We start from the raw sequence: 26,071 nt of genomic DNA, 5'->3' as shown, positions 1-26,071 counted from the left end.
GATGACTGTATTATGATGATAGTATATACGATAATATATATCTGTATCATGAATCAATTTAAGTGGACCCCGACTTAAACAAGTTGAAAAACTTATTCGGGTGTTACCATTTAGTGGTCAATTGTACGGAATATGTACTTCACTGTGCAACCTACTAATAAAAGTCTCAATCAATCAGCACACACAATTTGCAATATTTTCCCCCAAAATATTTAAAAGTTAAAAAATTAGCTGCGGACCTCAAATGGCCGGGCCGTACTTTGGATACCCGTGTATTAGACTATTTTTTTTTTGTATTAAAACTGTTTCTAAAGTCAATAATTTTTTTGATTGATTGAAACTTGTATTAGTAAATTGTACAGTACAGTACATATTCCGTACAATTGACCACTAAATGGTAACACCCGAATAAGTTTTTCAACTTGTTTAAGTCGGGGTCCAGAAAGGTCCTAAAAAGGTGCAGTGTAAACTAGGACCGCAATATCAATCAATCAATCAATCAATGTTTATTTATATAGCCCTGAATCACAAAAGTCTCAAAGGGCTGCACAAGCCACAACGACATCCTCGGCACAGAGCCCACACAAGGGACGTCGATGTGAATACTAAACATCTGTCCCACCATGACTTTTCTGTCACACGTTGTTATCATTGCAATATTAGAAATTCAATATACAGCACTTGTGTTGCATTCAATTAGGTGTACCTAATGATGTGGCCATCCGGTGTTTTATGATTGGAAGTCAGCATTTGGAGTGTTTGTGTCTCTCAACTCTAATTACCAAGAGTAACTCATCACAAGTGGTACTACATCTATCAACTAAAATTACAGTGTGAGACCCCAAAAGGGACAAGCGGTAGAAAATGGATGGATGGATGGATGGAATTACAGTATAGTTTTCCATTTAAGGGCATCCAGCATCTGCGATTCCGCAGTGTGGCCAGCAAAGGGCAGTATAACTTCATATTAGCGCCCCACTTTCATACGTCCAGCTCGCTCGTTTTTGTTACGCGCCCTTTCTCGTTAACAAGCCCACGTATTAACAATACGTAAAGGAATATTTACACCAATTTAGTGAGTGGAAAGTTTTAGTTGCCGTGTATTATAACCTTTGGGAGTCATTGGGAGTCCCCAAATACGTCGCGAAACAACACCATCCAGTCCAGCCACAAGCCCCGCCTCTCTGACGTCACTGTAGTTCTTATTTCTAATTGGCTGAACAGGGCAGTGGGCAAATGAAGGGTTTTTTGTTTTTTTAAATGAGTAGAAGCTCGGCTTATATGTGCGAGTCACGCTTCATGAGTGAGTCGGTTGTAATTATTCAATTTTATTTCTCCAATGGCTGTCTATCGTTCTTAAAAACGCAATTAATAATTCCGAAAACGTTATCACCTGAAAATCACATCTGTAACTGTCAAGGTGAGTACAGTATCCTCTTTTTTTCCCTTTTTTTTTTATCTCGCGGCATTGCTTCCGGTTTAAAAAAGACAAGCACAAAGTTGATTATTGTGTCATTTTAGCAGACACACCGCACGTCTTATCACCACATCACGCCGAAGCTTCGAGTAAAGCGCTATTAATTAAAGAGAGTGGTCCTGAGATGCTCAGTTAAGTGAGTATACGTCACAGCCACTACTGTACTACAGCTGGGGCGAAAGTCAGACATATTTCACGTCTCTTTGGAATAGTCACGTTTGGATTAGTCTTTTTTAGATGCTCTGCACAACTTTTAAAGTCAGAACAGAAAGATCAGTGTTGCCCAGACTGACGTTCTCAGATGCTGGAATGTTATGTTTTTTGGGGGGATGTAAAGTTGAACAGTGAGGCCTTTCAGGTGGTGCTGGTCAGGTTCTGTTTACATCAGGGGTGTCTAAACTGCGGCCTGGAGGCCATTTGCGGCCCGCAGGTCATTTTTTAACGGCCCCACGACACATTCTATAAATACGATTTAAAAAAACAAACAAATGTGGTATAAAAGAGCAAACATGGGAAATAAAACAAGAAAATGTTGCAATGTTTACTCTAATAACACAAAGATGCCATGTAGGCTGTTTCTGTCTTTAAAAAATAATATTTAATCAAAATCAACGTCATTATGAATTATTGACCTATTCAAAGCTCCAATTAAGTCACATCAAATATTCCACTTTAAGATATTCTTTGGGGAAAATGTTGCATATTTTGTGTTTGCCATATAAAAAACTGAGCTTTTGTTTTTTAAACGAAGGGCCTAAAACGAACAAACAAAAAACATAAACAACAATAAAACTTAGAATTGACGGACGGATCTGAAGCTGATCTCGAGATTATTGTGCTAAAAGTAATCAGTAAAAAAAAAAAAGTATAATTTATTTTTTAACACTTTAATGAGTAGGACCCTTTTGGATCCCCAATAATTTTAGTGGGATTTTTTTTTGCGTGTGTCATTGCTCAAAAAATGTCAATGTTGTTATGAGTTATTGACCTTTTTAAGGCTCCAATTATTTTATAATCTCAAATATTGTACTTTAAAATTTAATTGGGGGAAAATATTGCATATTTGGTGGGGGTTTTTCCATAAAAAACCTGGGTTTTCTTTGACAAAAAGGGCATACAGCTTAAATGTTTAAAAATGTTTTTTTGACAGATAGACCTAATGTTGATCTAGAGATTTAAACTTTGAATAATAATAATGATAATAATACTAAATAATGACACATTTTTTATATTTTTTTGACCAAAACTCTCTGGGTTCACCGGGATCAAGCCTGAGTGGCGGCCTAAATGTATATTTTTTTATACATTTATTGTATTGGTTTTTAAAATAAAAAATATCAAAATGGCCCCCGCTTGCTTTGATTTTTCAGTGTGCGGCCCTCAGTGGAAAAAGTTTGGACACCCCTGGTTTACATGATATTACCTGTGTGAAGTTGCTGGCTGCCTTATAATTGCAAATATGAAAATACCACTGCCATTCGTTATTCCAAAATACAGTTTCTGACTAGTGACGTCATCCATGTCAAAATCACCCCAAACTTGTCCCATTTGTTTGTATTGGTTTGTGCTGCAAACATTTTTCGTCTATTATATTTTTTTATTATTCAATCATAACCAGCCCCATAACATAAAAACTATATAAACAATTTTTCCAGGACAAACGCAGCGCAAACGATTGGGATGAGTTTGGAGAGAATTTGACAAGGGGTAGGGATGGTTATGAATTATAACACGTTAATGACGTGCAAACCATGAAACGTTAGCAACAATAAAACTATAATAGACTATGGATGTCCGATAATGGCTTTTTTGCCGATATCCGATATTGTCCAACTCTTAATTACTGATTCTGATATCAACCGATACCGATATATACAGTCGTGGAATTAACACATTATTATGCCTAATTTTGTTGAAATGCCCCGCTGGATGCATTAAACAATGTAACAAGGTTTTCCAAAATAAATCAACTCAATTTATGGAAAAAAATGCCAACATGGCACTGCCATATATATTATTGAAGTCACAAACTGCATTATATTTTTTAACATGCCTCAAAAAAAACAGCAGCTTGGAATTTGGGAGGTTGAGGTGGGCGGGGTTGGGGGGGGGGGGTGCGGGGTTGAGGTGGGGGGTAGGGGGTAGCGGGGGGTGTATATTGTAGCGTCCCGGAAGAGTTAGTGCTGCAAAGGGTTCTGGGTATTTGTTCTGTTGTGTTACGGTGTGGATGTTCTCCCGAAATGTGTTTGTCATTCTTGTTTGTTGTGGGTTCACAGTGTGGCGCATATTTGAAACAGTGTTAAAGTTGTTTATACGTCCACCCTCAGTGTGACCTGTATGGCTGTTGACCAAGTATGCGTTGCATTCACTTATGTGTGTGAAAAGCCGTAGATATTATGTGATGGGGCCGGCACGCAAAGGCAGTGCCTTTAAGGTTTATTGGCGCTCTATACTTCTCCCTACGTCCGTGTACCACTCAGTACAGCGGCGTTTTAAAAAGTCCTAAATTTGACTTTTTGAAATCTGATACCGATAATTTCAGATATTACATTTTAAAGCATTTATCGGCCGATAGTATCGGCAGCCCGATATTATCGGCAGCCCGATATTATCGGACATCTCTATAACAGACGATAAAAATTCCGCACAAATCAGAACAAACATACTGTAGCGCAAATGATTGGGACAGTTTTTAAGAGATTTAAGATTTTGAATTATAAAACATTGATATCATAAACCTGTAATAGTTAATGACATCCATCCATCCATTTTCTACCGCTTGTCCCTTTCGGGGTCGCGGGTTGTGCTGGAGCAGATGCATTCGGGCGGAAGGCAGGGTACACCCCGGACAAGTCGCCACCTCATCGCAGGGCCAACACAGACAATATTCAAACTCACATTCACACACTAGGGCCAATTTAGTGTTGCCAATCAACCTATCCCCAGATGCATGTCTTTGGAGGTGGGAGGAAGCCGGAGTACCCGGAGGGAACCCACGCAGTCACGGGGAGAACATGCAAACTCCACACCCGAGACCTGTGTTGAACCCAGGACCTTCTTATTGTGAGGCACACAAACTAAACCCTGTTCCACCGTGCTGCCCTAGTTAATGACATACCAACTATAATAGTTAACAACATGAACACTAAAATAGCTGTCCCAAAAAATTGCAAAACAAACCAATTGAAAAAGTTTGGGGAGATTTTGACATAGGCCTGTTATAAATTAATTAAGTGGTAATAACATAAAAAACGTAAAATGCTAATAACATCAAAATTATAATAGTTAGATAGACAAAATTGTTTAGCACAAACATAGTGCAAAACATTCGGGACACGTTTGGGGAGATTCAGACATGTTTGAGGGGCTGGTAATGAATAATAACACAACAAACACAACAAAAAAAGGTTTGCAGCACCAACAATTGGGACGGATTTAGGGAGATTTTGACAAGGAGGGGGTGCTGGTTAAAAATCATAAAACATTAGTAACATGAACGCTAAAATAGTTAGACAAAAAATTTGCAGCACTATCGAATAGGATAAGTTTGAGGATATTTGGACATGGTTGGGGGGCCGTTTATGAATAAAAAAGCGATAACACAAAAAATATCAAATGTTAATAATATAAAAACTGTATAGTAGATAAAAATAATTTGCAGTACAATCGAATGAGACAAGTTTGGGTAGATTTTGACAAGGTGTGTGGGCTTGATGATGTCACTAGTCAGAAAATGTATTTCAGAATAACGTAAACATTCTAATAGCTGAAACGAATAGCAGTGCTATTTCAAAATTTGCAATGTGAGTGGGGCCAACTTCACACAGGTTCTTTACCTCCATGTATGGTCCTTATTGATGTGAAGCCAGTTTCAGCTTAGAATGATGCAGAACTGGTTTGTCGTTTATCTATTTGGAAAGGGTTCTTTTGACAAGATGTGTATTTAAAAGTAAGGTTTACTCTCATGAGGAATTAGAGATTAGCACCCATTCTCTAACTTCATTTGGTTTTTAGCAATTAATTCCGGTTTAGAAGATTAGTGGCTGCTGAAGATTAAGATGTGGAGATATTGTTGGTGTCTCCATCCTCAACACTAGAAATAAATTTTTTTACATGAATAATGATTTTGGAGTGCATGAGAAAGTGTATTGCACAACACAGCGACAATAGAGCCAATGTTTTAATAGCGTAGTGCATCTCAATTATTTTCTGGTATGGCCCCTTAGGAAAAAGAAAGCATTTCGCACTCCCCCCAATTCTGCGGCGTGTATCGTTTGTCTATAACGTTTTTGTAAGTACACCTCTGCATAGCATTGTATCCTTATTAATATTAAAGAAAACAAAAAAGAAATATAGATCAAATTTCAATAAGTAAGAACTTTATAAACATTGTTTTTTAGTCTGTAAAATAAAATATTTGGAGTGCATCAATTTGCCTGAAATAAAAAAAACTTTACTTAAACTGTATGTGATACTGACATTTTTTTTTATAAACCCAATAAATAATGATCAATTCAAATTGATCAGCTACATTAACAAAATATATAAAAAACATTAAGCAACAAAACAAAAATGAGTAAAACAATTTGTGCTGATTTTGTTTTTTCTGTGAGGAAGTCAGAATTAATGGCTACAATGAGCACGTTTTGTAGTGCACAGCCTTTCGAAGAAGGGTTTGAAGCATGATACTGATAAAGCATTTACTACCTGGGGTCTCACACACACACACACACACACACACACACACACACACACACACACACACACACACACACACACACACACACACACACACACACACACATATCCCGGCATGCTTTAGGTTGTCAGCGAAAATTTTAGTTACAAACATCCTCGCCATTAGTCAGTGTAGCAAAGGTCACAGTGAACCCCATACGATCTGACCAAAACATCTGCTCTTACTCGCTAGCTTTAGCTTATAGCTAGAGATGAACATAATTTTGTTGTTGTGGTTTATGCAGCCCTTTGACACATTTGTGATTAAGGGCTATATAAATAATCTTTGATTGATTTGTTAATTTATTGATTTTCCAACCATGAGAAGGAAGAAAGTGAGTGTGAAGGACAGTGCTGTGAACAAGAACTGGATGATATTCATTGAATTAAAGAAAGTAATCATCAAAAACACGACTTTGCGAAGCAATTTGCAATTTGAGCCTATCAGTGCTAGTCTGCCCCATACTGAAGCAGAATTAATCTATTGCCAGCCGCAAATGTTCAAATAATATCCAAACAACGGACATTTATCCATGAAATTATGTAAAAGCTGCTGATGGTGTGTTTGACAGAGAGGGAGCTGTAAGGAGGTACCGTAGAAGTCCACTCTCCAAGGTAATTACTTTATATCACAAAACTACTGTAGTTGTTATTAGTACACTCTATTGTGTTGTTTTTATACAATATTTCTTATCTAAAAGTCTGTTTTACTTTTTAAAAGGCACAAGACATGTTAACATGTTTTGGGGGTTGAGCAAGCACCAATTCATTCGATTTTAATTCATTTCAGTAGGAGACCTTAATTTGAAATACAAGTGTTTTAAGTAGAGATGTCCGATAATGGCTTTTTTGCAGATATTCCGATATTGTTCAACTCTTAATTACCGATATCGATATCAACCGATACAGATATATACAGAAATTAACACATTATTATGCCTAATTTTGTTGTGATGCCCCGCTGGATGCATTAAACATTGTAACAAGGTTTTCCAAAATAAATCAACTCAAGTTATGGAAAAAAATGCCAACGAGCCACTGCCATATCTATTATTGAAGTCACAAAGTGCATTATTTTTTTTAACATGCCTCAAAACAGCAGCTTTGAATTTGGGACATACTCTCTGTGAGAGAGCATGAGGAGATTGAGGTGGGCGGGGTTGCGGGGGCAGGGTTCTGTAGGGGGTAGTGGGGGGTGTATATTGTAGCTTCCCAAAAGAGTTAGTGCTGCAAGGGGTTCTGGGTATTTGTTCTGTTGTGTTTATGTTGTGTTACGGTGCGGATGTTCTTGTTAGGATCCGCTGCTCGGATCACAATTTGTTTACACTTTAGCGTCACGTGTTTGTTTCTGTTGCCATGACTGCAGATTTTACTCACCTGCCTCTGATCAGCGTTCGGGACGCGCACCTGTTGCCCGAGCACTGATCAGAGGGCTATTTAGTCTTTGCCCGGGCCTCACTCGGCCTGGCTTCCTAATTTGCTTACATGCAACACGTATCGACCTTTTTTGATTCTTGCTAGCTTTCAGGCTATGCTATTATGCTTGCTAGCTCCCACGCTAGTCGTTTTTTGTTTTTTTTCCTGTCCGATTTAGTTCCTGAAATAAATAATTTTCCTACCTGCAAGCTGTGTCCGAGCCGTCTGCATCCTTGGGAGAACACCTCGCACCTCGACGCGACCAGGTCGTTACAGTAGGAAGCCAGCAAGAAGAAGTTCTCTCGCAGCGAGCATGTCGGAGGAGATGGACGAAGGTGCGTGGATGGTGTTGCGAGCGATGGAGGCGGAGACTCTCCGCTACTCCCCCTCGGAGCGCCAGGACCTGATCTGGGGTCCTAACGGAAAGTTGGTCCCAATCCACTCCGTTTGGCCCGAGGACATCGCCACACCTCCGCACCACCGGACGCGTCAGCGAAGACGGAAGCCACCCAAGAGGTCTTCACTTCGCCGCCAAGACGCGCCACTCCCTCAAACTCCTCCGACGGTACACAGCAAGCTACATTCAGCCCAAGATTTCCCTCTTCAAAGGTCTGTTAATACCTTCAACTACCTTACCGATGATTGTTATGACTGGCCTGTCAATCACTGGGACTGCAGCTATGACGTCATTCCGTCGGCACCCCCTGATGACACGCCGCTTGATGACGTTGTCCCGTCCATTTTGGATGACGTCATAGACAAAGACTTTTTTAGACATCATGTCAATTCTTCCTGCCAGCCATTTTCAAGTGACTTTAATTCTGCAATAAAACATTATCAGGACATTTTTTTAAGGACTAAATCTAGTCAGTCCCAGTCTCAAGTGGGGGGTGACAATAGACATTTTGGACAATTTAGAGGAGAGGATTCTACCCTCCCCCTGACCACCCTCCACCCACCCTTGAAGACGGTTCCAATCCGCAAGGAACGCGTCTGGGATCCGCTTTTTGAGGGGGGGGCTAGTACTGGGAGCTGTGCAAGTGGGGTGGCACAACGGCGTGCTAAGCCGCAACCTCCTGCTCGGCCACCGCCACCTGTCCTTCGGCGGGCTAAGCCACAACCTCCTGCCCGGCCGCCACCACCGGTTTTTCGGCCTGCTAAGCCGCAACCGCCAGCTAGGCCACCTGCACCTCGACTGGTTCTCACACCAGTACCTGCACCTCGACTGGTTCTCACACCAGTACCTGCACCTCGGCTGGTTCCCACACCAGTACCTGCTCCACGGCTGGTCCCCGCACCAGTACCTGCACCACGACTGGTCCCCGCACCAGTACCTGCACCACGACTGGTCCCCGCACCAGTACCTGCACCACGACTGGTCCCCGCACCAGTACCTGCACCACGACTGGTCCTCGCACCAGTACCTGCACCACGACTGGTCCTCGCACCAGTACCTGCACCACGACTGGTTCTCGCACCAGTACCTGCACCACGACTGGTTCTCGCACCAGTACCTGCACCACGACTGGTTCTCGCACCAGTACCTGCACCACGACTGGTTCTCGCACCAGTACCTGCACCACGACTGGTTCTCGCACCAGTACCTGCACCACGACTGGTTCTCGCACCAGTACCTGCACCACGACTGGTTCTCGCACCAGCACCGGCTGCCACGACAGCGACTCCGGCTGCCACGACAGCGACTCCGGCTGCCACGACAGCGACTCCGGCTGCCACAACAGCGACCCCTGCTGCCACGACAGCGACTCCTGCTGCCACGACAGCGACTCCTGCTGCCACGACAGCGACTCCGGCTGCCACGACAGCGACTCCGGCTGCCACGACAGCGACTCCGGCTGCCACGACAGCGACTCCGGCTGCCACGACAGCGACTCCGGCTGCCACGACAGCGGCTCCGGCTGCCACGACAGCGGCGACTCCTGCTGCCACGACAGCGGCGACTCCTGCTGCCACGACAGCGGCGACTCCTGCTGCCACGACAGCGGCGACTCCTGCTGCCACGACAGCGACGTCGACACCTACCGCTTCCACGGCGACGTCTCAGCGACCTCGAGTGGTCCGGCTGCGCAAGCAGCTCTCTCAGAGGACTCAGAGGCTGCTGAGATTCTGGCGCCACTCACGCCCACCTTCTCGGCGGCCACGAATGTGGCCTTACCGTGGTCGCCCGCCTCGCCAGCGGCGGCGGCGTTCCATTCGCCGCCGCCACCTGACCCTTCCCCGGTGGATTCGGGGACACGTGGCCTGGCGACCCACCACCAAGTCACCCCCCCCCGCCCGCCCTTGACTCGTGAACTATTGCCTTTTTTTTTTTGGGGTTCCAGTTGTTTTTTTTGTTTTCAAGGGACATCTGGAATCTGTCCTTTTAGGGGGGGGTACTGTTAGGATCCGCTGCTCGGATCACAATTTGTTTACACTTTAGCGTCACGTGTTTGTTTCTGTTGCCATGACTGCAGATTTTACTCACCTGCCTCTGATCAGCGTTCGGGACGCGCACCTGTTGTCCGAGCACTGATCAGAGGGCTATTTAGTCTTTGCCCGGGCCTCACTCGGCCTGGCTTCCTAATTTGCTTACATGCAACACGTATCGACCTTTTTTGATTCTTGCTAGCTTTCAGGCTATGCTATTATGCTTGCTAGCTCCCACGCTAGTCGTTTTTTGTTTTTTTTCCTGTCCGATTTAGTTCCTGAAATAAATAATTTTCCTACCTGCAAGCTGTGTCCGAGCCGTCTGCATCCTTGGGAGAACACCTCGCACCTCGACGCGACCAGGTCGTTACAGTTCTCCCGAAATGTGTTTGTCATTCTTGTTTGGTGTGGGTTCACAGTGTGGCGCATATTTGTAACAGTGTTAAAGTTGTTTATGCGGTCACCCTCAGTGTGACCTGTACGGCTGTTGATCAAGTATGCCTTGCATTCACTTGTGTGTGTGAAAAGCCATAGATATTATGTGATTGGGCCGACACGCAGAGGCAGTGCCTTTAAGGTTTATTGGCTCTCTGTACTTCTCTCTACGTCCGTGTACACAGCGGCGTTTTAAAAAGTCATACATTTTAATTTTTGAAACAGATACCGATAATTTTTAAACCGATTCCGATAATTTCCGATATTACATTTTAAAGCATTTATCGGCCGATAATATCGGCAGTCCGATATTATCAGACATCTCTAGTTTTAAGTTAAGAGCCCCATCACAGAACCTTGTAGTTTGAGGTACTACTACAGTATTATAGAACTGAAAAAGCGACCAGAAAAGAGACCTACATGAGACCCTGTCTCCAAATAGTATTTGGGGCGGCATGGCGTAGTGGGTAGAGCAACCGTGCCAGAAACCTGAGGGTTGCAGGTTTGCTCCCTGCCTCTTACCATCCAAAATAAAAATCGCTGCCGTTGTGTCCGTGGGCAGGACACTTCACCCTTGCCCCCGGTGTCGCTTACACCGGTTGATGAATGATGGGTGGTGGTCGGAGGGTCCGTAGGCGCAGCCACGCTTCCGTCAGTCTACCCCAGGGCAGCTGTGGCTATGAAAGTAGCTTACCACCAGGTGTGAATGAATGATGGGTTCTCACTTCTCTGTGAAGCGCTTTGAGTGTCTAGAAAAGCGCTATATAAATCTAATCCATTATTATTATTATTATTAATCCTTAAAAAAAAATTGTGAATCCAAATGATGATCTGGATCACCGCCAAAATCTAATCCCTTTTTCCCTATCCCATTTCTGACATTTCCTGAAAGTTTAATGCAAATCCGCCCTTAACTTTTTAAGATATATTGCTAACCCACAGACAAACAAACAAACCCCAGCGAATCGTGTTTGTTTTGTTCATCTATCGCAGGGGTCACCAACCTTTTTGAAACCAAGGGCTACTTCTTGGGTACTGATTAATGCGAAGGGCTACCAGTTAGATACACACTTAAATAAATTGCCAGAAGTAGCCAATTTGCTCAATTTACCTTTAACTCTGTTATTATTATAATTAATGATATTTATCTTTGTGGAAACACTGATCATCTTAATGATTTCTCACAATAAATATATATTGAAACAGATAAATATCAATATGCAACACTTTATTTTTATATTTTCTCTAAGTGCACATTTTTCAAATTGAACATTTTCAAATGATCACTTCTAAGACAGTCTTGTGAAATCGCAATATCCCATTTTAACTAGCTAGCCACTATCATTTTTTAACAAATCATGAATTACTTTGCACCATGTTTGTACAAATAATAACTCATGTAAAATACAAAAGTAAACTCTCAAATTTTTAAATCATGTCACACTTTGAACTGGACACCAAATCTGTTATCTGTTTCTTTGTCAGTTAGTGGGAAGCCTGGCATTGCATGCTGTTAACTAGTGTCTTGTACTCTGGTGTGTAACTTGACACTGCAACTCTGAGTGAGTCTTGCAGATGTGCATCAGTGAGGCGTGTTCTGTGTTTGTTCTTGATGAAGTTCATGTCAGAAAAGGCTGATTCACAAAGATAAGATGTTTCCTCATTGTTTGCGGAACCTTCTTAATCTTTTGAACATATTTTCACAGCAATCTGGCCTTAAGCTTAATTATGATAAATGTCAAATGTTAAGGATTGGAAATCTAAAGGGAACATCCTTTCGAATGGAATGCAAAGTGCCTGTTTTGTGGACAGATGGACCAGTTAACATACTTGGTGTTGTTGTCCCAGAAAATCTGGAAGATCTAGGCTCAATAAATTATGATAATCGACTAAGAAAGCTGGACAAAATTATGCAATTATGGAAAGGGAAATCCCTAACCTTGTATGGTAAAATGTCTATTGCCAACTCGTTAATTATTCCTCAATTTATTTATTTGTTTTTGTCATTACCAGCTCCATCACAAAACTTTTTTAAGATTTATGAGCGGAGGGTCTTCGATTTTGTCTGGAACGGCAAACCAGAAAAGATTAAAAGAAAGGTTTTGTACAAAGAGTATGAATATGGGGGCCTGAAACTTCTCAACCTTGAAGCTATGTGTCTGTCTTTAAAAGCATCAATTGTTCCAAAGATGTATTTAAACATTGAGTGGTACACAAATGTCCTGTTGGACAAAAAACATGTACTGTATCAAAATAAATTGTATCCTTTTTTACAAGTGATCCCCTCCCAGAGAGTCTGCTGGAAAACATGGCGGGGTTCATAAAGGAAACAATCCACTCATAGTGGTGTTTTCAATTTTATGTGCCAGAAAAAAGAGACGATATTTTGCAGCAGTTAATATGGATGAACTCTAATATTGTAATAGATGGAAAGCCTTTCTTTTGGAAAAATATGTTTGAAAGAGGAATCATTTTTGTCAATGATATTATCAATGAGAATGGTAAAATTATGAAGTATGATGAATTTAGAGCTATGTATGGTGATGCTTGCTCAAGCTTTTCATTTTATCAACTAACTGGAGTAATTGGGAAAAGATGGAAACAAATAATTAATTATGGAACTACTAAATTATTAGTTTGTAAACCTCTAATAAGAAATTGTAGTTGGCAAAAAGGAACTAAAATAAATAGAAAAATATATAATTTTTATTTAATAAAGAAATCTTTGAAGGCTGCCTCATACAACACAAATGGAAAATGGGAGGACTTTTTTGACTGCCCGTTGCCATGGGATGCCATATTCAAACTAATCTATAAAACCACTATCTATGTGCAAAATCGTTATTTTCAAATTAAAATTATTTATAACTTCTTACCCACAGGGAAAATGTTAAAATTATGGAATATGACAGAGTCAGATGATTGCCGATTTTGTTTTCAGGAGCCTGAATCCACCCTGCATTTGTTTTGGTATTGTCATATTGTGTCTTTGTTTTGGGTGGAAGTTGAAAAAATGTGTTTAAGGATTGGTTTGTTTATGAAGCTTAATGTGGTTTCTGTTATTTTAGGAGAGTTCATTGACAATCATGATTTAGTCAATTTAATTATAGTACTCGGTAAAATGTTTTTGTTTTTAAGGCCAAAAACAGATATTCACTTAGTATTACTTTCTTTAAAACATTTATTCAGTATTTTCTAACTTTAGAAAGTTACATGGTTGAAAACGATAATGATGCCAAAAAACATTAAAAAAAAAGATGAGAAGTCCTCAAAGGCTTATTTTGAAAGTATAATTATGTTTATAGATTATATGATATCTGTTGTTGTGTTCCCTAATTTGAGTGACCTGGACATAATCTGGACTGTACATAAATGCTTATTTTGAAAATGTAATTTTGTTTATAAATTATATGCAATCTGTTGTGTTCCCTAATTTTTTTCTGTGTACATGAATAAAGGTGTGTGTTGCGGAGTCCTACTTGGACATTATCTGGACTGGGCCTGGTTTAAAAAACCCTTTAAACAAATCTAATTTCATTGACAACCTGGTCTGTTGAAGATAAGGCCCTTTTTTAAAAAATAAAATAAAATAAGATAAATAAATAAAAAACATTTTCTTGGATAAAAAAGAAAGTAAAACAATATACAAATAATTACATAAAAAATAGTAATTAATGAAAATGTTAGTGGACCAGCAGCCTATACAATCATGTGTGCTTCAGGGACTGTGTCCCTTGCAGATGTGTTGTCTATGTTGTGGGAACCAGAATATTGGTAGCAGAAAGAAATAACTCCTTTTGTGTGAGTGGGTGTGGATGAGTGTGCATGGGGGAGGTTGTTTGGGTTGATGCACTGATTGAAAGTGTATCTTGTGTTTTTTCTATGTAGATTTAATTACAAAAAAAAAAAAAAAAAATTTTTTTTTTTTAATTTTTTTTTTTTTTTAATTTTTTTTTTTATAACAGGCCCGCGGGCGACTCATCTGGTCCTTACGGGCGACCTGGTGCCCGCGGGCACCACGTTGGTGACCCCTGATCTATCGCTTCCAAAGGCTGCTAGAGGGTTCACTTTTTGTGAGGTTTGCTGATTTAGAAGCAGCATTGCACTGTGGTGGGATGTTAGCCGCTAGCGAGGACGCTACAGTGCATTGAGGATGCGTCGTTCGTGTGTCACTGTCGAGACAGAATGTGTCATCAACATGCATTGTCACGATACTATTAACAGTTCTATCGTCAGCCAAGATTAAATAGTATATCATCTATATTGCACAACCCTACTTTGCAGCAGTTCAAGACCCCTAAGTGGTAACCAAATTCAGTGTTTATGTTTTGTTTTTTTGCTCCACTGCAGTCTTGAACGGTTTAATGCGGAGCACAGATCCAGCTGTGTATTTGCTTCCTCTATGGTGTTGTGTTTAAAAACACAGCAGTGCCAAAGCTGTGACGACCAAGCAACTGTGGAGTTGACGGCATGCGCTCAAAGCAAATTTAGTTCAAAACTGTACAATCTGGCACAATCAGTGTGTTTAGACTGATGTGTTTATAGACACCATGTTTCATTTCCTTGGAGATTTACAATTCAAGTGATTTATCCACTGGGGACCGTGCCAACACTCGGCTTCCTCCTTTAATGCCCGCCGGGCACAGCATTCTGCCAGGAAGTTCTCTTTTTTGGCACAAATTGTCGACCCCCGTGGAGTTGTTTATAATAAATCCATTATTCAGAATCAGTGGAAACATACATTACAACTTGTTTTTAGGTGTGTCGTGATGAATTTACCAGGCTTACCTTTATTTGGACGCCCATAACGACATCATTTGTCATTGGGGATACAATGATGTTTGTGTGCAGCGTCACACAAAACTACGTTTCCCAGCGGGGGTTGGAGTAAAAGTCAGTGATTGTGAGATCAGGATAAAGGTAAGGGTAAAATCATTTTAAATTTTTTTATTGCAGAAACTCAGATTAGGGACATGCCTTATTCTATTGGAAGTAGGGATGTAACGACAAACGGTAATAATGATAAACACAGTAAAACTCCCGATGGTTAGTACTGCTGTTTTAAATTAGAATTATTGAAAAACCATGTTTGAACTCACAGACTGACTGGCGCCAACTTGCTAGCTTAAATGCTGTCATGAAAACAAGAGGCATTAATGTATTTCCCTATTGAAAAAGGATATACCCCAATCTAATCTAAACTAGAGATGTAATGGCTTTTTTGCCGATATCCGATATTCCGATATTGTCCAACTCTTAATTACCGATTCCGATATCAACCGATACCGATATATACAGTCGTGGAATTAACACATTATTATGCCTAATTTTGTTGTGATGCCCCGCTGGATGCATTAAACAATGTAACAAGGTTTTCCAAAATAAATCAACTCAAGTTATGGAAAAAAATGCCAACATGGCACTGCCATATTTATCATTGAAGTCACAAAGTGCATTATTTTTTTTAACATGCCTCAAAACAGCAGCTTGGAATTTGGGACATGCTCTCCCTGAGAGAGCATGAGGAGGTTGAGGTGGGCGGGTTGGGGGGGTTAAGGGGGGTGTATATTCTAGCGTCCCGGAAGAGTTAGTGCTGCAAGGGGTTCTGGGTATTTGTTCTGTTGTGTTTATGTTGTGTTACGGTGCGGATGTTCTCCCGAAATGTGTTTGTCATTCTTGTTTGGTGTAGGTTCACAGTTTGGCACATACAGTGGGGCAAAAAAGTATTTAGTCAGCCACCCATTGACAATCAATGGGTGGCTGACTAAATACTTTTTTGCCCCACTGTATTTGTAACAGTGCTAAAGTTGTTTATACGGCCTCCCTCAGTGTGACCTGTATGGCTGTTGACCAAGTATGCTTGCATTCACTTGTGTGTGTGAAAAGCTGTAGATTTTATGTCACTGGGCCGGCACGCAAAGGCAGTGCCTTTAAGGTTTATGGCGCTCTGTACTTCTCCCTACGTCCGTGTACCACTCCGTACAGCGGCGTTTTAAAAAGTCATAAATTTAACTTTTTGAAACAGATACCGATAATTTCCGATATTAAATTTTAAAGCATTTATCGGCCGATAATATCGGCCGTCCGATATTATCGGACATCTCTAATATCAACACATTGCTGTCTAGGCAACTAAGCTGTTAAATTGTGCACATTGAATCTCCAAGCTGTGCTCTCTTAGAACAGAGTGATTGTTCTTTACTGAGGTGTTTTTCGATGCGTTTGAGGACCGCCGAACACAGAAGGACGCCACAACCCCCACCAGAAACAATAAATAATAACCATAGATTTTTTTTGTTACGCACTTTTAATGTAACTAAATCTTAATGTCAAACCGTACAAACCAATATTTAAAAAAATAAAATGCTTAGCCATTAAAACAGTTAAATACTACGACTGAAACACTATCAGTGAAGCACAATAAATACATGCAAAATAACTGTGTCTATTTATTTGTTATTAAAAAAATAGAGAGAACAAAAGTTGGTTAAAAGATTACAGTGTGTGTACAAGTACTTTTTGAGCACATTTAACATAATAATGATAACCCTAATTTTGGTCACGATAACGGTGAAATGAAATTTTCATATCGTTACTTCTCTACTCATATTAAATTTCATGCTGTTCTTTATATCGTTAACTAGTTGGGACTGAATCAACAACGCCTCAGACGACTTAACTCATAAGACATGGTTTCTAATTATGAACGTAAACTAACGATAAGACGTTAAAAACAAGCAATATTGAAGAAAATATTCTTAAATGTCACTGTGTTGTGCTTTCAATATAAAAGCACTACTATAGTCGCGATATATTTTTTTGGTGTGTGGGACAAATTAATTTCTCTGCTCCAGGGGGTGGGGGGTTCTACTCTTGTGTCTGACAAGAAGAATATATGTGATTTGTTGGTGAGCAAAGTATAAAATTGAGTGTACTCTTGGTGGGTGTGTTGTAGTGATGGGATCGGCAGTTCTTTTGACTGTACTGAATCACTAGAATCAGTTCCTTAAAATGATTCGTTCAAAAAATTTGTTCACAGAATCCCCCCCCCCCCAATAAAAAAATAGGAGGGGGGGGGGGGCTGCGTAGTACAGTACAGTGCAGCCATTCGCGGGAGAAGCAGCAAATAGGCGCCCACACAACACTACCGCCCCTCCCTGAATCACGTTCGCGAACGACACAACACTAAGGGGGCGCCCCTTAGTACAGTACGTAGTACAGTACAGTGCAGACATTCGCGGGAGAAGCAGCAAATAGGGTGAACGCGAGTCCCCACGCACTGCGTAGGGACTCGCGTTAATCCAACAACAACAACAGTTGCAGTAGAAGGGATAATAATAATAATAATAATAATAATAATAATAATATGAATCAGAATTGATCCCCAAGGAGAAATTTATTTTTGTTACAATAACTGTGTAAATAATAGCCTATGTATGTGTACATACATTAGTTATTATTTTTATTTTAAATCTTCTCAAAACAGCCTGCCCTACACTTTACCCCCCGCCAGTAGACTGCTAGTAGACTAGCAGTATACTCTCATAACTTTATGTGTTGAGATAATGGAGACGTGTGTTTGTTTTCATTTGGCTTGTTTTCATGGGATCGGCAGTTCTTTTGACTGTACTGAATCACTAGAATCAGTGACTGACACAGCACCACACTGTGGCCGCAGTTCAGTACGTGAACCGAATCACTTCTGCAGTTCTTTTGACTGTACTGAATCACTAGAATCAGTGACTGACACAGCGCCACACTGTGGCCGCAGTTCAGTACGTGAACCGAATCACTTCTGCAGTTCTTTTGACTGTACTGAATCACTAGAATCAGTGACTGACACAGCGCCACACTGTGGCCGCAGTTCAGTACGTGAACCGAATCACTTCTGCAGTTCTTTTGACTGTACTGAATCACTAGAATCAGTGACTGACACAGCGCCACACTGTGGCCGCAGTTTAGTACGTGAACCGAATCACTTCTGCAGCAGCAGTACAGTTTAATTGCAAATCAGCATTATTATAATGATGATGATAGCTACTAAACAACATCAACAACAACAGTTGCAGTAGAATGGATAATAATAATAATAATAATAATAATAATATGAATCAGAATTGATCCCCAAGGAGAAATTTATTTTTGTTACAATAACTGTGTAAATAATAGCCTATGTATGTGTACATACATTAGTTATTATTTTTATTTTAAATCTTCTCAAAACAGCCTGCCCTACACTTTACCCCCCGCCCCCGCAGAGCAGAGAGTGAGAGCGTTGTCGTTCACTGAGTGATTCATGTCGTTAATCCGCGGTGAACGAATCGTTCGCTCAGTCCCTCCCCCCGCCCTCTCATTAGCTGCGTCGTTTGCCGACGTCAAGGGTTCAGTGAGTCACAGAATGCGCCAGTTCCACTCATACCGGCATGGTCGCGGCGGAGCTCAACTGAACTGAGAAAGGAACGAATCAGTTCATGAAGTGATTCGGTTCAGTACGTTCACTCAAAAGATTCGTTCTTTCGAACGAATCGTTCGCGAACGACACAACACTAGTGTGTTGCGGGTGATCTTCTAAGACCGTGTACAATTGATAAGTTCAAAAGTGGCGCAGACTGCCCTATTTAAATGAGTATTTTTTCCTCCATTTTCCTCCCGATCATGCTCTCCAACATGTGGGGCTTTGCAATGTTGTTAAACAAACAGCTCACATCCATAATCTGTTCCACCTTTTCTGCAATATAGAATCACAATTTGTACAACAGAAACTCAAGAAACGCATATTGCAAGACATTTTTTCATAAAGGTAGTATGTTAATATTTCCCAAATTAAAAAATAAACAACATTATAAAAAAACACCATATCTAAAAATATATCATAAAACAATAAAATTATAAAATAATATTGCTGAATAGAATAGACATATCTATACTTTTTTATTAATGACAGTTCAAATATAGGTTGACACCCACACGTAGGACAAAGTATTGTTTGTCCAGCTGTCTTTGCAGAACGGTCGCCTCCTTTCTCACAGCCATGTGTTTAACTGTGTCAGTTTGCACTTACATTTCCAAATAAAGACACAAAATAGGGCCGCAGAACAGTTTGAGTCCTGATAAATCACATTGTGTGTCATTTCTTCCCAGTATTGTGGCCCTTCTGCTAATCAGCATATGTTCTGCATTAGGGATGTCCATCCATCCATCCATTTTCTACCGCTTATTCCCTTAGGGGTCGCGGGGGGCGCTGGAGCCTATCTCAGCTACAATCGGGCGGAAGGCGGGGTACACCCTGGACAATTCGCCACCTCATCGCAGGTTGCCACCTCATCGCAGGGCCAACACAGATAATCGGTTCCTAATTGGGTCAGTCCAGGAAGACCGTTAAGATTCTGGACAAATGATACGGGTATGTTTTTTTTAATCCAGCTGACTTTTGTAATTATGACACGCTGTCACATTTCACTTTCATCTTCACTGCTGCAACGCATAAAACTAGACTTTGGTGAAATCAGATAATTAGCTTGGAATAATCACAAATAAGGAAGCAACACCACACAAAAGTTTGTAACACAATAATATTTCCTCCTTAAAGGTCCCTCAAAGTCACACACGCTAAAAAGAGTTAGTGTCAGTCTGACTCTGAAGTGATCGTGCTTTACTTACTTACTGCCACTACCGCTAGGCCAGGGTCTCCTAAAGACTCCAAAACCTCATTTAAAACCCTGAGAGACCTGGGATTCCAGGCTGTAGCCCCCAGACTCTGGAATGACTTGCACCAGTCCTTCCCTGAGCTTGACTGTGTCGACTCTTTTAAAAAAGCTTTTGAAGACTTAATTTTTTAGGAAAGCTTTTAGTTCGTGGACTTTGTACTTTTTTATACACTTTTTTAATCTGTTTTATTCTTTTTATGATGTTGATTTATTTAAATGTCCTCTTAAACTATTGCACTTTATTTCACATTTTGTTAACTTAAGAGTTGTGCATAGCTGAAATTTTTTTTTAAAGAAGATTAGATATTACATTTGACTTTTCTTATATTATTTTCAAGGCTTTTTCTTTTTTCTTATCTCAAAACGCCTCTTAAGTTGGGATCCTGTTATGCAAAACCTATTTTTCCTACTTGTTGATACCTGTTTTTGTGTATTTGGGATCCCCATCAGTCCTGAAAATGTAAAAACAAGGCATGGTGGAGATATTTAGTTACGTCAATTAATATTTCCATTTGTGGGTTAGTTTATGGGCCAAACGATATCAGGATATAAGTTTTGATCCACTACACTCGCGTTAGCGACAGTGCGAGCACAGTTTAGGAATGTTGTCTGTTTTGAATTGAGTGTTGAAGTAGGACATATACCGTATTTTCCGCACCATAAGCCGCCCCGTGTTGTAAGCCGCACCTTCAATGAATGGCATATTTCAAAACTTTGTTTACCTATTAGCCGCCCCGTGTTATTAGCCGCACCTACGCTACGCTAAAGGAAATGTCAAAAAAACAGTCAGATAGGTCAGTCAAACTTTAATAATATATTACAAACCAGCGTTCTAACAACTCTGTTCACTCCCAAAATGTAATGTACAAAATTGCAATCACAAAAATAGTAACACTCAAAATAGTGCAGAGCAATAGCAACATCAATAACTCAACGTTGCTCATACGTTAATGTCACACACCACACAAAATAGACATTTAAAGCTCACTTTCTGAAGTTATTACTCATCCACAAATCCCTCGAATTATACTTCTTCGGTGTGCTTCACTTGTTTTTTGACACCATCGATGATGTGGACGCGCATGAAGTCATAGATCAACAGGGACGGAGCTGCGTAAAAAAGTCACCAGGTCTCTTCGCTCATTTTTTCTTCATCCATCCATCCCTTCGAGTTAGCTTTTATGATGATGCCGGCTGGAAAGTTCTCTTTTGGCAAGGTCTTCCTTTTGAATATCACCGTGGGTGGAAGTTTCTGGCCGTTAGCATGGCAAGCTAACAGTGAAGGACGACTTCTCATTCCCTGTAGTGCGAATATTCACCGTACGTGTTCCCGTTGTATCCACAGTGCGGTTCAAATGAATATCAAAAGTCAGTGGAACCTTGTACGCGTGTCTCTTAGTAGGAGACATTTTGTGGTCTTTACAGTAACACACAAATGAAATGAAACGTAATATCCGCGCGCTTCTTCTTCTACGGGGGCGGGTGCTCACCTTGGCGGTTGCTCACAGTAGAAGAAGAGGCGCTTCCTCTTCTATGGGGGCGGTTGCTTACCGTAGAAGAAGAAGCGCTTCCTCTTCTACGGGGAAAAAAAATGGCGGCTGTTTACCGTAGTTGCGAGACCTAAACTTTATGAAAATAAATATTAATATTAATCCATATATAAGGCGCACCGGGTTATTAGCCGCACTGTCAGCTTTTGAGAAAAATTGTGGTTTTTAGGTGCGGCTTATGGTGCGGAAAATACGGTAATGACATTGGATTTACACGTCTGAGGGCACATGTGTACATTGTTTGAGTGTTAATAATGAAATTGTGATATTTAAGACATTTCATATTGCTTAAAAAAACTTCTGTGCTACAAAAAAAGTATGTGCTACTGATTTTTTTCATTTGGTAGCACCGGTGTAACTGGTGAAAAAGCTACGCGTACAGCACTGACATTGAAGGTAATATAATAATCCATACATTTGCTCTGAAGCAAGATAACATCCGCTGACAGGTCTCTAGTCGTTGTCTGACGTCACTCGATCGCACCGCGTTTGCCTGGCACCAAAACACACCTTGCTTAAAAGTACACCCACCTAACGTGCTGATTTATTGTATTGGTTTATATGTGATTGTTTTATATCATATATCATGTAAAAGGGTTGTGCTTTGCACATGAATGCCATACATAATATTATTATAGAAACACAGTGATGGATCTGTGTGGTCTTTACGAAATGATGACATAAGAACTGCATGGCACCTTGCACTGCAAACATAGTTGACTTGTTTAAGACTTAAAAAGCAGGTGTTGGCAAAAGACCTACCTGCTGTGAGATGTTATATGATATTGGTGGTGTACAACCTGGTATGCTAATAAAAATGGTAATAAAATAGATTTTTTTCACATCTTTATTAATACCAATTACATATACTATAGTACTGAAAAGATACCAATACCAATAAGAGTACCGATGAAAATCGGTATCAGTAAGGAATATCGATATTGGCATCTTGAGGTGTAAATCTTTGGGCACCTAACGATTAAATCCAATTCCTATTCCTGGGGTGCGATTTGATCCAGAATCGATTTTCAATTCAAAACGATTTTCGCAATGTATTTTTTGGTATAATAATTATACTGTAACTTTTTCAAAACAGGTTACAGGTTACAAAAGCGGCTTCTGGTTGCATAGAGATTGCCTAAAAACATTTTTTTTTTCATCAATTTAAAAAAATTAGGAATCGACTTGGAATCGGGATGAATAAACACACAAACCTTTAGTAGATCAGGCCTTACTTTGTTGTGCACATTGAGCTACTTGACATAAGTCCCTGTGGATTTATTCTACACTGTTAATTAGTTTAAACTGATCAGTTAATAGTATTTATTTTTGTCGCTGCTTTGTAGAGCTGTATATGACTCACATTAGCTGCATATTATACATAGAAAAGAAAAGAAAAGAAGCAAAAGGTGAATAGTGCAAGAGATAAATACAACTGCTGAGTTCTCATCCATATGGCAGGTGTTGCCTCCTTTTGTGTCAATCAATCAATCAATCAATGTTTATTTATATAGCCCTAAATCACAAGTGTCTCAAAGGGCTGTACAAGCCACAACGACATCCTCGGTACAGAGCCCACATATGGGCAAGGAAAACTCACCCCAGTGGGACGTCAATGTGAATGACTATGAGAAACCTTGGAGAGGACCGCATATGTGGGTAACCCCCCCCCCCCCCCCAACCCCCCCCCCCCCCCGCCCCTCTAGGGGTGTCATCTCGGATAAATAATTTACACGGTTTTATGAGGAAACTTTGTAGATTGCATTTATTTAGTGTCACGTATAAAGCAACAGTTAAGTCCCGCTGTTGACTTTACATAACAGATTATTTATGATCGTCATTAAAAGACGTATTATGCAATTTTTTTCCTCCATGATTGTTTCTCAGTCCGCTCATAATAGTGACATGCTGACATTTTTAATAGCAGCTTGCTGCGCCAGTCTGCAGGTCCCTCCAGGCGTCAGAGAGGCAGAAGGATGCTCAAACATACTCTACCGCAAACCAACATTAAATTTTTAACAGAGGCAGCTCTCTCAGATTTTTTTGATGCACATGCAGAGAAGATGTTCTTTTTTTTTTAAGGAATAACAAAATTTTCAAACCTGCATTATTTACAGTGTTCAGCATATTTTTAAACGGCAGCGCTCTAAAAAGGCTTGAATAATGTACACCCTTTACATGGTCTTGTGTTACGTTTGGTCTGTCTTGAACCTAATGCAGCAGAGACAGAAGATGGCGTTCAGGTAGGAATCTATTTATTGTCAAAAACAAGGTAGGAATAGTGCAGTTGGGAAGTGCACAGGGAACATGCAATTACAAGCACATGCAAAACAACAAGTAACAATGTGTGCATATAAAGAAGCCTGATTGGCAACCTGGAACAGGCGTGCCCAGATTACTAATCAGGGAGAGGTGAGGGAGACAAACAGGAAATAGAACTGAAAATAAAAGCGCTGTGGAGGAAACACTAGCAATCCATCTATCTATCTTCTTCCGCTTAACCGTGGTTTGGTTGCAGGGGCAGCAGCCTAAGCAGGGAAGCCCAGACTTCCCTCTCCCCAGCCACTTCGTCCAGCTCCTCCCGGGGGATCCTGAGGTGTTCCTAGGCCAGCCAGTAGAGATAGTCTCCCCAACGCGTCCTGGGTCTTCTGCGTTGCCTCCTACCAGTTGCACGTGCCCTAAACACCTCCCCACGGAGGCGTCGAGGGCATCCTGACCAGCTGCCTAAACCACCTCATTTGGCTCCTCTTATTGTGTTACAGAGCAGCGGCTTTACTTTGAGCTCCTCCCGAATGACAGAGCTTCTCACCCTATGTCTAAGTGGGAGTCCCTCCACCCGACGGAGGAAACTCATTTCGGCCGCGTGTACCCGTAATCTTTTTCCTTTTGGTCATAACTCAAAGCTCATGACTATAGATGAGGATGGAAACGTAGATCGACCGGTAAATTGAGAGCTTTGTTTTCCGGTTTAGCTCCTTCTTCGACGGATCGTTACAGGGTTCGCATCACTGCAGAAGCCGTACCGATCCACCAGTCAATCTCACGATCCACTCCTCCCTCACTCGTGAACAAGACTCCGAGGTACTTGAGCTCCTCCACTTGGGGAAAAACATCCTCCCAAACCCAGAGATGGCACTCCACCCTTTTCTAAGTGAGAATTATGGACTAGGACTTGGAGGTGCTAATTCTCATCCCAGTCGCTTTACACTCGGCTGCGAACCGATCCAGTGAAAGCTGAAGATCATGGCCAGATGAAGCCATCAGGACCACATCATCTGCAGAAAGCAGAGACCTAATCCTACTGCCACCAAAGCCCTGCCTGCACCTAGAAAATGCTGTCTATAAAAGTTATGAACAGAATTGGTGACAAAGGGCAGCCCTGGCGGAGTCCAACCCTCACTGGAAACAGATCTGACTTACTGCCAAGCTCTGACACTGATCATACAGGAAGCGGACCGCCACAATCGACGGTCCAATACCCCATACTCTGAGCACTCCCCACACGACTTCCCGAGGGACACGGTCAAAGGCCTTCTCCAAGTCCACAAAGCACATGTAGACTGGTTGAGCAAACTCCCATGCACCCTCAAGAACACTGAGTGTGAGAGTTGGTTCACAGTTGCACGACCAGGACAAAAACCACACTGCTCCTCCTGAATCTGAGGCCTCTCCAGTAGTCCTGAATAGACCTTAAGGAGTGTGATCCCACAATAGTTGGAACACACCCTGCGGTTCCCCTTCTTAAAGAAAGGAACCACCACCCAGGTCTGCCAATCCAGAGACACTGCCCCCGATGTCCATGCAATGCTGCACAGTCTTGTCAACCAAGACAGACCCACAACATCCAGGGCCTTAAGGAACTTTGGGGGGATCTCATCCGCCTTGCCACCGAGGAGTTTTTAACTACTTCGGCAACCTCAGCCCCAGAAATAGGAGAGCCCACCACAGATTCCCCAGGCACTGCTTCCTCATAGGAAGATGTGTTGGTCAGATTGAGGGGGTCTTCGAAGTATTCCCTCCACCGATCCACAACATCTGCAGTTGAGGTCAGCAGCACACCATCCTCACCATACACGATGTTGACAGTGCACTGCTTCCCCCTTCTGAGGCGGCGGATGGTGGTCCAGAATTGCTTTGAGGCCGTCTAGAATTCGTTTTCCATGGATTCGCCAAACTCCTCCCATGTTCGAGTTTTTGCCTTTGCGACCACCAAAGACGCGCGCCGCTTGGCTTATCGATACGTGTCCGCTGCCTCCGGGGTCACATGAGCCAAAATGACACAATAGGACTCCATCTTCGGCTTGACGGCATCTCTCATCGCT

At 41.4% G+C, this 26,071-nt stretch overlaps 1 protein-coding gene across 1 annotated transcript in view; it reads left to right on the top strand.

The window, feature by feature from the left end:
* Window positions 1-1,243: 1,243 nt before the first annotated feature.
* Window positions 1,244-26,071, top strand: part of osbpl3b (oxysterol binding protein-like 3b) — a 106,082-nt gene continuing 81,254 nt past the window's right edge. The window contains 1 exon segment of the mRNA XM_062063024.1: window positions 1,244-1,420. The gene's annotated coding sequence lies outside the window, so the exon portion shown is untranslated.

The sequence above is a fragment of the Entelurus aequoreus genome, linkage group LG11 (assembly GCF_033978785.1).
Source record: "Entelurus aequoreus isolate RoL-2023_Sb linkage group LG11, RoL_Eaeq_v1.1, whole genome shotgun sequence".
Taxonomy (NCBI): Eukaryota; Metazoa; Chordata; class Actinopteri; order Syngnathiformes; family Syngnathidae; genus Entelurus; species Entelurus aequoreus.
The sequence above is the reverse complement of the archived record's forward strand: the minus strand, read 5'-3'. Positions and strand labels throughout refer to the sequence as shown.